This window comes from Apis florea, unplaced genomic scaffold, assembly GCF_048593485.1.
Source record: "Apis florea isolate Af1SG1 unplaced genomic scaffold, ASM4859348v1 contig_1645_pilon, whole genome shotgun sequence".
In the NCBI taxonomy this organism is placed as follows: domain Eukaryota; kingdom Metazoa; phylum Arthropoda; class Insecta; order Hymenoptera; family Apidae; genus Apis; species Apis florea.
The window spans coordinates 108,876-122,128 of record NW_028256430.1 but is presented as its reverse complement, the minus strand read 5'-3'; the positions used below and the strand labels follow the sequence as shown (position 1 = coordinate 122,128).

Below are 13,253 nucleotides of genomic sequence, written 5' to 3'. Positions count from 1 at the left end.
AATTATACACGTTTAAATTTAGACGAATACTTGTATAAATATTCTCAAGAGAAAAAATAATTTCATCGTACATTATCAATTAATATTATCTGTAAGAAAAATAAGAACACGCGTGTATACTTTGTCGATAATTCCAATTTTCTCGCTCGTGATTTCTTTATAAAAAAAAAAAAAAAGAAAATTTAAGAGCACCAACAATTGCAATTTCATCTATCCAGTAATAAAATCCAGAGCTTTTTTCCCTGCGAAACGCGATTGAGAAAAATAGGTAAAAAAAGAAAAAAAAAAAGAGATCTCATTAAGCTTTCAACGACATGTATCGCGCATTTATCAGCGTCCAAGCTTCGATCGAAATTAACGCGGTCATTTGGTCCGGGGCGAAATCGCGCCTGAACTTCTGCCATCGGGGAATTTAATCGACATCCGGTGTAAAGCGCCACCGGTGACGTTATAAATTGCCAAGTTAGGCCATCTTTAATCCCGAATGCGGATATCTGATTCCGCATCACGCTTCGCCACCATTCTTCCATCTCTCCCCCACCAAATGGAAATATATATTTCCCTCGCGTGAAAATAAATCAAACGATCTCCCCCTCGAAAAATATTAAATTTAACCGGTATCCGCTTGATTGATATTTCAAAGATTTCGCTCTTATCGTAATCGTATAATAATAATCATTTATGAAAGAAATCGATCATTTTGAAAGACACCGTGTTAATTAACATTGCTGCTTCACTGAATTATGCATGTTTTCAGCGCGAAAATACTGTATTAACGTATGCATTAACGCATTAGCGCGATACATTTTATCGTGTATACATCGATATAATGTCTTATTAAAAACAGGAACACGCAGTTTCAATCTGTAATTTGTAATTCGTTTTGTATTTTATCGTGACGTTCGTTTATCGACCCCCATTTCAATTTTAATTCTATTAATTAATTAAATCAAGATTCAACACGCGAATCAAAAGTTCCGATCAAAAAAAATTTGTCGATTTTGCCAAATTTCTAACCCCCCTCTCCCTTTTTTCATTCTCAATCGAAGAATAGAAATTCGATCTCGCGCTTTTACATCGAGATCCCCCCCCGTATTTCATTAGAGGACGGCTCGTCGTATACACGGATCGATGGAGTTTTTAAAAATAATAATTAAGCCGAAAAAACAGGAAACGCGCGGAAGCGTGGAGCCCCGCTTTCAATCGTGACGCGTGACGTGTGACGCGGACGAGTTTCGAACAAAAAACCCGGCCGATATTCCCCCGCGCGAAAAAATAATTCACCGGCCGGTTTAATTGAGATCCGTGTTTATGTCGTGTCGGTGCAGAAAAGCTAAATAAAGCAGAAATTTTTTTCAATCCATCCGACCGCGTTATACGGAACGCTTCGAGCGTCAACCTGAAGGAGAGGGAGAGAGAGAGAGAGAGAGAGAGACGAACGAGATCAACGATGATGCATATTCAGCGGTTCGCACCCCGGGGTAATTATTTCCGTTTCGCTCCGTTTACGAATCGATCGAAATAATGGAGGATCGGTGGACACATACAGTTTCTAAAACGTAGACGCATATTACAGTTCAATCTTGCTCGCAATCCACATTGCTCACGGGTCACTCACCTCCGTCAGACAACAATCCCATCTAACACTTACCACATGCCTCGATAATGACAACCACCACCACACCGTTCCAACCAACACGCTGAACAACACGCGAATCGAAACGAGAAACAACAAAGAGGGTCGAGGACCCTCAAAAACGTGGCTCTGCGCAGAATGCATGGATTATATAACTGCACCTCGACAATACCGTTAATAACACTAATTAATATATTCGTAATTACCTTGTAGGGGATACGGCGCATTGACGCGGACGATGGTATACGTAGTTACGTAGATCTCGGCGCACAATGGCTATTTACATGCGATTTTTCATTTCTTATCTCTAAGGCGTAGAGTCAACACACTACACGGCACAGGTTCAGTAGTACAGGTAAACAACGCAGAGAGATTACACACGCGGGACATGAAAGTAATTAGTTCTGCCCATCAACGGGTTTCCGGTTATTATACACGGTCACGTATCGACTGGGTCGACGATCGTCGCGAATGACAGCGTCCTGTCGGTAAAAAAGCGCGACTCGTGTATATAGCGTTATGCTCGTTATAGGTTATGTTCGAACACGTTATGTACATTTACACGTGTATCGTATCGATTTCACCTGGATTATGTTGGGCACGGCGTATGTTATGTGTGTAGCTGACTTGCAACGACGTTCGAAGGCAAAAAGTGAGAGGGAATTGAATAAAATATCAATGTCGCGGCGAAGTTGAATGAAATTGTCGCGCCACGTGACAACGGCCATGATGTTTCGATGAATCGATGATCGAAAAAAAAAAAAGGAAAAAAAAACAGAAAAAGAAAAATCGAAGATCGTACGAAAGTTATTACTTGTTTAATTAAGTTTTTGTAAATAAGTAATTGTTAGCAAAAGTTATTGTATTATTCGATATTAGCATTTTATACGCTAATAATCTTTTTCTGTTTGAACAGTTGGAGTGGCGTTATAACGATCGAAAGGTTTACTGCTCTAAGTTTGATGTTATTTGCTCGCTGGTTCTGATTGATTTTCTGATTGAGTTTACAAATTCGTATCTCGAGAACTCGCAAATATCCTCGCTGGTTAATATGATGAAACGGAAATGGCAGTAACCGATGTTGAAAGTGGACGAGTATCGAGTATAAATTAAAATATTATCTCGATTAAAGAAGAATAGAACGTGGAATTTTTCAATTTGAGTATAAAAATTTATCGATTCGAATTTTTTCTCGTTGTAAATAATATTGTAAAATTCCTTTCGTTCGATTTTTCGTAATTTCTCTTTCGTTTTTCATTTTCCAATTTTTGTAAATTTATGTCGATATATATTTTTTTTTTAAATAAAAATTTAAAAAACGAATGCATTAAAAAAAAATTAAGAATTCCTTAATCGATAATATGTATCATCAATTTAAAATAACTTTTTATAATTCTCAATACTCTTTAATATCTTTTGGCTAAATCGACGATGGATGGAATTTTTATTCTCCAATCTTCATTAAAATTCTTAATAAAATATTTTCGCGACGATCGATGTATATGAAGATAGACAACTACGTTCTGAACAATTTCGCATAAATCGATGCAAAGGGGAGAAACGAAACACGATACGGTGTGAGAATTAATATAATTGCACACGAAGTCCAGAGAGAAAGGATTCGTCGACGACTCTGTTAACTTAATTGGTAAAGTAGCCTGGAGTGAAAGGTCTACTAATTCGATTGGTTGAATTCGATTAAAAGTGAGATTGTCCTCGTCGTGTCTTAACGATGTGTGTACATTTATTTATCGCGTTTATTTCAATCTTCCAATATCGTGCGTGGTCGTGGATATTCATAGAGTCATTCGTTCCCTCTTTGAAAAATATATATCAAGCCGACGAATCGATACAAATTTCCAATTTTCTAAATTTGCCAACTAAAATATCGGGCAAACTTTCAATAGTTTCATTTTGTCAACGTATTTTCACGAATGAGATGTGATAGAAATCCGTTATTTGAACGAGATACGTTTTAGAAAATAATAAAAAATTAACTGTCCCAAAATAAATAATTGAAATTAAGTTAAAATAAAAAAGGGGAAAAAAGTCATTCAATAGATCGATAAATCTATACTAAAAAAATGCCTTCAATTTTGAATTAAAGTTAAAACAAGGAACAAAAGAAGCCGAAATATTTCAAACTTCTCGCCATCCCCACGAAAGAACTTAATCCAATCATCCCCATTAATCAATACACCAGGATCAAAAAACTGACCATTATTACTCGAGTCCAGCAAGCTCAAAAAACAAAAAAAGAAAAAGTACAACCAGCGATTTCGTCAACAAGAAACCGGAAGCCAAATTACGTACACCCATTTTGAGGAAAGAAGCCGGGAGAAAATTAAAGTAGGAGAAAATTATACCGACAAACAAGGCTCATTGTGACTCATTGAAAGCGAAAAGGGTCGAAGCCAAACTCGTGGGGAGGGTTGAAATCCGTTTGACGAAGAGCGGGGGCGGAGGAGCGGGAAAAACCTTTAAAAAAAAAAAATAAAATAAAACAAAAGGACAAAGGGCAAGAGGGGAAAAGAGCGGTCGGTCTCTGTCTCCAAGCCGAGGTTAGGATAGGTTAAGGGAGAATGGCACCGGTTGGTACCGACGCAAAGGGGGTTCGCGTTGGTCGCGTGACCCGATGATTCACCGCTCCCTCGCCATCCTTCTTTCTCTTCCTCGAGGCCCCCTCGAAACCACCGCCCTATCCCCCACTGTCTCTGCCCTTCTTCCGCTCACGATATCCCTTAAGGCCATTCACGAGAGCGCACAGCCCGCCTCGGTGTCGCGTCTTTTCCTCCTTTTTTTTTTTTTTTTTTCCCTCTTCCAACCTCTCCGCCGATTTTCCACCATCACGTGTATATATATATATCCTGTTTCGCGATCCACTCACGGATTCGTTGGATCCTGAGGATACGGCTCCCGTAGGATATCTATTTTTGGAGAGGAGGAGGAGGTTGTAACGGATAACTATGGTGACAGAGATTTATCCGGCGGGGTATTCGAGGTGTTGGAGTTAGAGTTACTTACGACTGTCGCCGATTTAAGCTTTGCAACATTTGCAATTTTGGTAATAAGGTTGAGGAAAGGAAAGAGGTCTTTCCTCTTCCGTCGTTTGTTCCAGTTTGATCGATAATTATATTCGTTTGCAGAGAATTCGTATCATTTTCTTCCAAGACGAAAGATAAATCGATTCGAAAAGAGGTTGGAAGCGTGTGTGAAGAGGTCCAGGATGATTAATATCAGAGGCATGATTGATTTAATACATTTCAGGGAATGTTGGCTTCTGTGCCCTGACTCGTGTCTAAGCAATGATAATAATAAGGTTTCTAAGGCAGAGGAGTCCATTGTGATCCATTACACGTTGCTCATTAGCCAGTTCTGATTAAACCTCTTGCGAGGAAGAAAATTGGAAGATATCACGCTTTAATAAAAACCCAAGTACCATTACCTAAATATTTCTCTTTTTCACGTGTTTTCACAGAGCTTGGATCATTATCTTGACAAGAGTCTTGATTCAAAGTGGATGAATAATAAGCCCAGATTACACCAATCTCTGGCACAATGAACTTCAAGATAGAATTTCTCTAATTACCTCCCCTCGTTCAGATTAAGGACAGGGTTTAAAATTTAACCTGGAGGATGGCCATGATGGATGCACGTTGGAACGAATCCCCGCCTCCTTATCATTCCTAATAACTTTTTTAAATATTCGGGAGAATTATTCACCTCCCCCCTACTCCTCGGGCAACGGCTCCCTTAGGATTTTATTTTATTAACCCCTCCCCACCACCGGTGAACGTCGTGCATGATAAACGATCCATGAAGGGGCATAAATTCCACCAGAGAAAGCACTTCGACACGCTTTCAGGATTGTTATAAAAATATCACCATAAACGAATAAACATCGTAAATCATGCATATATATATATTCGATCCATTCTCTCTTTATCCATTTAAACGATAATCTCGTGAAACGTTCACCGCGAAACTTCATCGTGAAAGAGAAAATATCTTCTCTTGATAATTTTCACACGCCTCTCCTGCCATTCTTTCGTCAGATGATATTCTTGTAAGAAGGTGATCCAGCCGCGTCGATCAATGTCGCTCTCAACCTGAGGCGAGGGAAAAAAAGTTTCGTTAATCGGGGCAAGTGATTGACAGCGTTGGTTAACAAGGTGTTGCCGTGCACGTTATTACTGCACGCGTGCAGAGGAGGGAATCGATGGCAATGCCACAAATTCTACGAACATTCCAATGGCATAGCCGATGGGGGGTCCGCGCCTCTGTGACCGCCATGATTCACAACTGAACGTTCGACTCGATGGAATAGTTTGCCCATTAGATGATTCACGTAAATACGATTGCTTCCTGAATCGCGTAATTTCTATCACTAATCTCGCCTCGTTTTGATTTCGCGTAAATATTTCTCCAGCAATCGCTTCGCCGTTTGGAATCGAACATTTTTCTCTCCCTTTCGATCGAGCTCCATTAATTCTTCGATCGTTCGATCGTGAATAATCGATGGCACGATTTTTAGAGATTGTTTCGATGGAATTTTGATTTTACGTGGAATCAGACGAGTGTTGATGTCCAGGTATCGATGGTATCGATATCCATAAATTTGAGACAATATCCTGTATAAAAATACGAATCTTTACCCGATTCTTGTCTAATTTCTCGAAAAACTTCTATCACCTTTTCATCGAGCCCTGTATATATCATCTTTATATTCGATATAAACTGTAGAACAAATCGATGCACAGGATGTTCCAGCTTTTTCTCGTGCAAATGTATTAGTCTCTTGCAAATAAAAAGTAAAAAAAAGAATATTTCACACGTATTCACAAAAGATTAAATTATACTTCCCTCTTTATTCCCATTTTTCTCCTCATATATCAGGATCTTGCCCTAATCACAAATCTTTCACCTTTATTTTCCCTGCTATTTTTTTTTCCCCTCCTACTCCCTTAATAACACTCGCTCAAACAAAAGTTCGACTCGAGTGGAAAAGAAAAAAGACCGTCAGTTTCGCCTCTACGATGAATCACATCAAATTATCCAGCAAGGATAAGATATACGATAAGGTTCATTCCCCTCGCTTCCTATCTCGTGTAGGTGTACCATCGGTTGCGTTACCCACTTCCGAACCGTAAGACGTATGTAAAATAAAACGGTGTATACACCGTGTGTCCCTATGCTGAAAAATATTTTCAAGTCAACGAGAAGGAGAGAAAGAGAGAGAGGGAGAATAGCATGTCGTTCCGGGTTCCGTGACTCACGTAAATGGTTTCCTGTCTCGTCTGAAGGATACGATTACGCGGAGAGGAGGAAAGATAGGCATTGTTGCCTCGGTGATTGAGCTTCCCTTTGAAATCGATGTCCGGCACAAAAAGGGGTGGCGCGAGGAAACGAAACGAACGAAGCGAGAAAAAGTCGATCGTATCAAATGAATTTCCATCTTTGATTTGTCGAAGAGCGATCTATTTAATAATGCTTTCTATAACGAAGGTATCGAGTTTATTTTAAGTATAAGTATAGATGTGTATATATATATATGGTGTTTATATATTTATGAATCCATCGATGAATAATAATGTTCTGATGTAATACCTTCGATTTTAACGTTCTAAAACGAAAGATTGGCGTGTGAAAATTGTCATGTTATAAGTAAGACTCTTCTCGTTCCATGAAAATTTCAAATTTCTTTAATAAAATTTTAGAGAAGGGAAACTTTTTTAAATTCTTTATAATGGATGATAATATTAATTTTTTTATTGCTTGTTATCATGTAATAGAAAATTTGAGTACCAAAAGATCATCCTTCTTAAAAAATTATCCTTCGATTTACATGGATCATTCCGTGTATCGTAAAAATTTCGAAATTATTTATGCATCCATTATACCGGAATCCATTAACAAACTTGTGAAACGTGAAACAATATCGAATAAAGTAATTCGATTAACGGCAGACTGCTCGTGTCTGACATCGAACACTTGCCTCCGTTTGAATCTTGACGAATTAGCAAAGCCGCGATAAATTTGACGGGGAATTAATTCGAAATCAACTCCGTCTGCTAATTTATGATATAACACGATTATTACCCTGCTATTTGGATTTCACTAGTTGAATTAGTAGAGGCATTAATTGAATTTTGAAACGTGGTTAATCGGGAAACGACGATTCTGAACGCTTTTTAAAGGTTCTATTAACCTGTCAGGTTATGGATCTTGCTTCTCACACACAACTGCAAGTGGCGCCCCGTTTGTTAGCATTTGGCATAAAAGAGGATCGTCCTCGCAATAAATCATTCTTCGCGTATCGTAGACCGCGTTAAAAGCAACACGTGAATTTATACTTGGCACTCGTCGTGCCGTGTATTTTCGAATTTCCACAACTAATTATTTCTAATTCCTATTCAAATATTATCAACGATAATATCGTGTCGTAAAAATTTAAATTTTTAGCTTAGGATTGATCCACTGATCGATTTATCGCTCGATAAAATAATAACAAACGATTCAAACGAAACACCTTATATATATATATATATAAAATAATCTCCAAAAAGACACGTCCACTAAAACGTGCACACGCGCGACAATCATTTTATAAATACGGTAATGTAATCGAAATGGAATTAACGGACGCTCGTTAACCCAGTTTACGGCCGACTTGGGATAAAGAGAAAGTACGGGGAGGAGGGGTGAAAGGAAAACGCACGATGCGAATGGATACGCGTTATTGGAGTGGCGAATCGAGCGTTCTACCGAGGCAGAAATTAATTTCAATCACGGGGGAAATTCGTTCGTCGATTTCGTATCACGGCTCGAACACTTTCGATTTTACGATCGAACATTGCGTACGCGTGTGAAACGTTTTATTTATCAATAAAACAAACGCGACGTTACTCGGCGTGCTTTTGCACGCGAGATTGATAAAAAAAGAAGAAGAAAAAGGGAAGCGACTCGAAAGGCGATAAGGCGAAGGATCTTTCACGGTCAAGTGGAATCTTTGCAGAGGAGAGGAAAGAGGAAACGGATGGAGGAAGGTTATAACGCTTATAACTTGCTTGATTAAGTCGCGCTTCAAGGGGATCGATGGTGGTGAAGAAGAAAGGTACGGAGAAAGGGGAGAGAGGGGGTGTAATGAGAACAAGGCGTTCGTATGGAGCAAGGTGTGGGTATGAAATAGGATGGAAGGGTATTATTAAAATATTTAAAATTGTTAAAATTAGTCGAAGATTATATATAGTATGAAATTATCGTTCAAGTAATGTTTAATTTAATGCAACGAAAGAATTCTCTTAATAAACAATTATCTCCAACTTCTTCCAATTTCAATTGTATTAATTTTTGTGATAATTTATGAGTTTATCCAGAAGAATACTTTTCCACAATTTTTAATTCAAAAAAAAAAAAAAAAAGAAAATAATTATACAATTTTCATTTTTCTTTCGTTTCATCAACCTGTTTGTAAATTCGTTACCTTAAGTACGAAGGCATTTTTATGTAATTGTATCGATTGTATTGGCATTGTAAATAACACGCGACGAAAGTGGTTGCCACGTAGGAATAAAGAGACACGTTGTGTGCACGAGCGTCGTTGATTTATGCGGGGCGCAATAGAAGAAATTTTTATTCGAGGAAATTGTATCGAATCGATCCCACGATAAAAATCACGTCACGTTTCAACCGTGTTTCTCGGCCGCGCGAGACGATAAAAACTAATTACATAAATCATGCGTCGTCGGAACGGCGACGTCCGCTTTTGCACACTTTTCTATTTATGTACCAAACCATTCGAAAGTTGTGAATAAAAACTATATGTTGTACATTTATGCTCTGAAATTGTTTCCTGTATCGTACATTTTTTTCAATTTTGTTAGAAAAATTATCGAGCAATATCGAATTTGAGCGGTTTTTAATCTCGTAGCAAAGATACGTAAAAAAGAAACTTCTTCGAACACGTAAAATAATCGAAAGTCAAATTCAATATTCTATAATTGAAGGGAAGAATAATAAACGATTGATTCCTCGAGCAAAGTCGAACGGAGTTCTAGACTTCTTAGAAAAATTACCGTGTTATACTCTCTAGGGGAATTTTTATCAAATTTACGATCTCCAAGTTAGGGGAATTTTAACGTTTCGAGTATAACATTGCTCGCTCTTCTCTCTCTCTCTCTCTCTCTCTCTCTCTCTCTCTGTGTGTTGCACGAACGAACGAACACACCCTGCCAGGTAGGTGTGCCTTTTTCGAACGATGGTTAATTTAAATGGAGCTTTGAAATTAGAAGTTTTCCTACGGTTCCTTTCAGAGAGTCAATAAGACAAAGGCGTGCGCGCGAGAGAGAAAGAGAGAGAGATAAAGAAAGGGAAGGAGAGAGAGCAAAGAAACGGAAGAGAATGATTTAACGTTTAAACACGGCCGTGTTTAAGCGTTTAAACGTAGTTCTTTCGAGGGCAACGTTCGTGAAAGAGAACTAAAACGCGGCGGGCTTGTCGATTCTCCTTTTCGCTTTCGTTTTTCTTCCTTTTTCCCCCCCTTTTTTGTTTCTCCCTTTCTCTCTCTCTTTCTCTTTTTAATTTCTTCTTTGTTCCGCTCGAACGTTCTTCCATCGTTAATATATTTCCAGGGATGTAATAAAATGGAGATATTTGTCACGGTTTGAAGAAGCTCGCGTATGATTGGATCGCGTATTTTAAGAAGTTGAATGGAATTTCAACTGTTCAGAATGTTATATCCGTGGTTTCATCTTTGAAGGGGTAAAGTTCAGGGGTCGAAATGGATACGTGGAAGGTTGATTTGAAGGCAAGTTAAGTTGGATGAAACGAGAAAACGTGGACTAGTAATCTGGAAGAGATAAGTTTAATAAATAATGCGTATAAATAAACGAATTAATAGACAGTTAAATTTACCTGCAAAAATTTATTTCAAGACTCACAAATTCTCCCTAGAAGATGAGATTTTATGTTACCAATTGATCACGTCCGTTAATACGATCAAAATAATGTTTCGAAATAAAAAAGAAAACCTTCTATATGACGAGAACCATATTTTCTAAAATCATCTAGGCGCAGATCTCATCTAAAGTTGTTGCATCGATTAAATTTGTTGCTTCGAAAGCAACGTAGAAAGAGTTCGAAAAAAATCGTATGTCACGATTCTTTTGTATTCGATCCCGCGAGATTAAATTCACGAAATTCTACACCCTTTTCTTCCTTGGCGGAAAAATTTTACCCTCACCACGGCTATTCCAAGCGGACGAACGAATCGGGCGGAATTAATTTGGCCGCGGTCCCACGTCACGTCCGTTTTTTTTCATTAATCCTACGTGCGCGTCCTCTGACGATTTTTACGGCCAAGCAAAGACTTAGTGGAGATTATTAAAAATACACGGTCCCCGGTTGATCGTCCAAATTTTCCAACAATGAATCTTTCACGTGGAAGAGGGGGAGAGGAGGAGGAGGAGGGTACATAATGTACATATATGCATGGGTAACATTTATTATTGAATTTTCATCTCGTCGAACAAACAAGTGGACGAAAGTATATTCGATTGTCCATCCTTCGACCCGATAAAAATTTTACGGCCCATTTTTTCGAGCGAATCATTTCGCTCGTGAATCTTACTTCGATCGACGTTGAATTTTTCTCCCCCTCTCTTTCCTCTTTTCGATCGATGTTACGAGCGTTGACTCGATTTCGAGGTAAAAAAAAAAAAAAAAATAGCGATATATTAAAAGTGAGACTTTTTTTAAAACGTTCAAAGAGAGAATTTTTGAAAGTGTAATTTAGTTTGAGGTTTTGTTATTTTTCTTTTTTTAAATGGAAAAATTACATTCAAGATTAACTGTAAACAAACATCGTTAATCAAGATCGAAGCGAATTGTATCAATTTTACGAAACGAATAAGGATAATTTAGAATTATTGAAAATTATTTTTTCCTTTCGTAATCGAAATATTTTTTTCGATGATTTTTAAATCGATACGAAAAAATCACGCACGAAATTGTTTTCGATAAAAATATTCCCTTTTCACGTTCGCGAAATACGATAAATTAAGAAATATAAAAGAATCTATTTCGTGTGAAGAAGTAAGCTTTACATAGTTATAACTTTCGCACAATCTTACATCATTTAGCTATTATATATTTATAGTTTTATAAAGTTCGATAATCCATCAATAATGTACTCTGGAATTACACCAATCACACACAAGTTTGCACATCGTCATCGTGCAATTTTCCCTTCACCTTTTCTTTCTCACTATTTATTACTATTACTCTGCTTTAATCTTTTATCCTCATTACTATCAACTTCTAATTTTGATTTGTATTCCACATACGAAAAATTACATAAATCCAGATTCAACAATTTTGCAAATTCTCGTTTGTTAGAAACTTATCATTCCAAAATTTCAATATCAACACTCAATTTTTTTATCTTCCATATTTTCATATATCAAATAACATCCTTTCACGAAACGTCAATACATCCACAATCACCTGCTTGATCCAACCACTTAAGGCTTTATCGTCCCAATAGACATTTCTAACTCTCCAACTTTCGTGGTGTTATAACTAAACGATAAGACAAGACGACCACGATCTCCACCAGAAATCGATAGGATCGATCGAGCAAAGGATCACTTGTAACTTCCATCTCGGTGTGCACAACCCGCTTTGCTCCATCCTTCTTCATCCAAGTTTACACTGTAAAAGAGAAACGTGTAAAAGGGGAGAGACCCCCCGTCGTCAGAATCGGTCGAATTGCATCGTTGCGTATAATACAAGGGGCGGAAGTGAGGACAAAGAAGCCCGATAAAAAGGAATCGAACGCCCGATTTCTGTTCGCTTCGAGCAACTAACCCATTTAATCCTTTAACTGCGGGTGCCTTTGGCACGATCGATCGCTCTAAACGCAGGGAAAAAAATATTTTACTGAAATCATGATGATAGTCTTACAATTTGGCTGTTCATCGCCACAGATGATAATAATTGCAATCACAAGTTGTTCGTCGAAATATTTTGACATTGTTCGATTTCACTTCAAAAAGCTTGCTCACGAATCGAGCATGTTGGACGATAATCCTCTGAAATATATTTATAAGACACAGCCTTTCGTTGCTTGTTTCTTTATCAATCGATAAGATTGTTTATTACTGCTGTTTATTACGAAGTCATATAGATAAAAAACGGTCGTTTTTACACGTAGTTCTGTTCAATTTTAAAATGTTGTGAGTTTTGCGTAAATTAGATCAGCCTCTAAAATCGTTGCGCAATTGATCGAATTAGTTAGATTATCACACAAACTAGATGTTCGAGTTAAATATTATCACGGTATATCGTTGCCTCTCCTGAATTTTGAATTATTAAGTATTCGAATTTACTAGTTCAGGGGATCTTGAAAGTTTGTAATGTTCAGGGATTCGTGATTATGGATGCTTTAAAGTTGGATAACGATTGCCCTATAACATAACAACGTCGTGAAATATATAAACGATATCGTTAAATATTTCTTTAAACTATAAATAAAATTGAACGAAATTTCACGCAATTCGACCTGATCTCAACGATTAATTATTATTCACTCGGTTATATATATGCAAATACTTTTTTA

At 37.6% G+C, this 13,253-nt stretch overlaps 1 protein-coding gene and 1 long non-coding RNA gene across 3 annotated transcripts in view; one reads left to right on the top strand and one right to left on the bottom strand.

Moving 5' to 3' along the window:
• The window catches only part of LOC147658763 (uncharacterized), a 160,684-nt gene that overhangs the window by 48,641 nt on the left and 98,790 nt on the right, over positions 1–13,253 (bottom strand). The window contains exon 1 of one of the 2 annotated variants that reach the window (XR_015292108.1): positions 1,843–2,372. The exons of the other annotated variant lie outside the window; for it this stretch is intronic. This is a non-coding gene — a long non-coding RNA (uncharacterized LOC147658763). Of the gene's footprint in view, positions 1–1,842; positions 2,373–13,253 lie in introns of those variants that run through there. 2 annotated transcript variants of the gene reach the window in all.
• The window catches only part of LOC100870804 (semaphorin-1A-like), a 146,912-nt gene that overhangs the window by 103,855 nt on the left and 29,804 nt on the right, over positions 1–13,253 (top strand). The gene's annotated exons all lie outside the window — the stretch shown is intronic.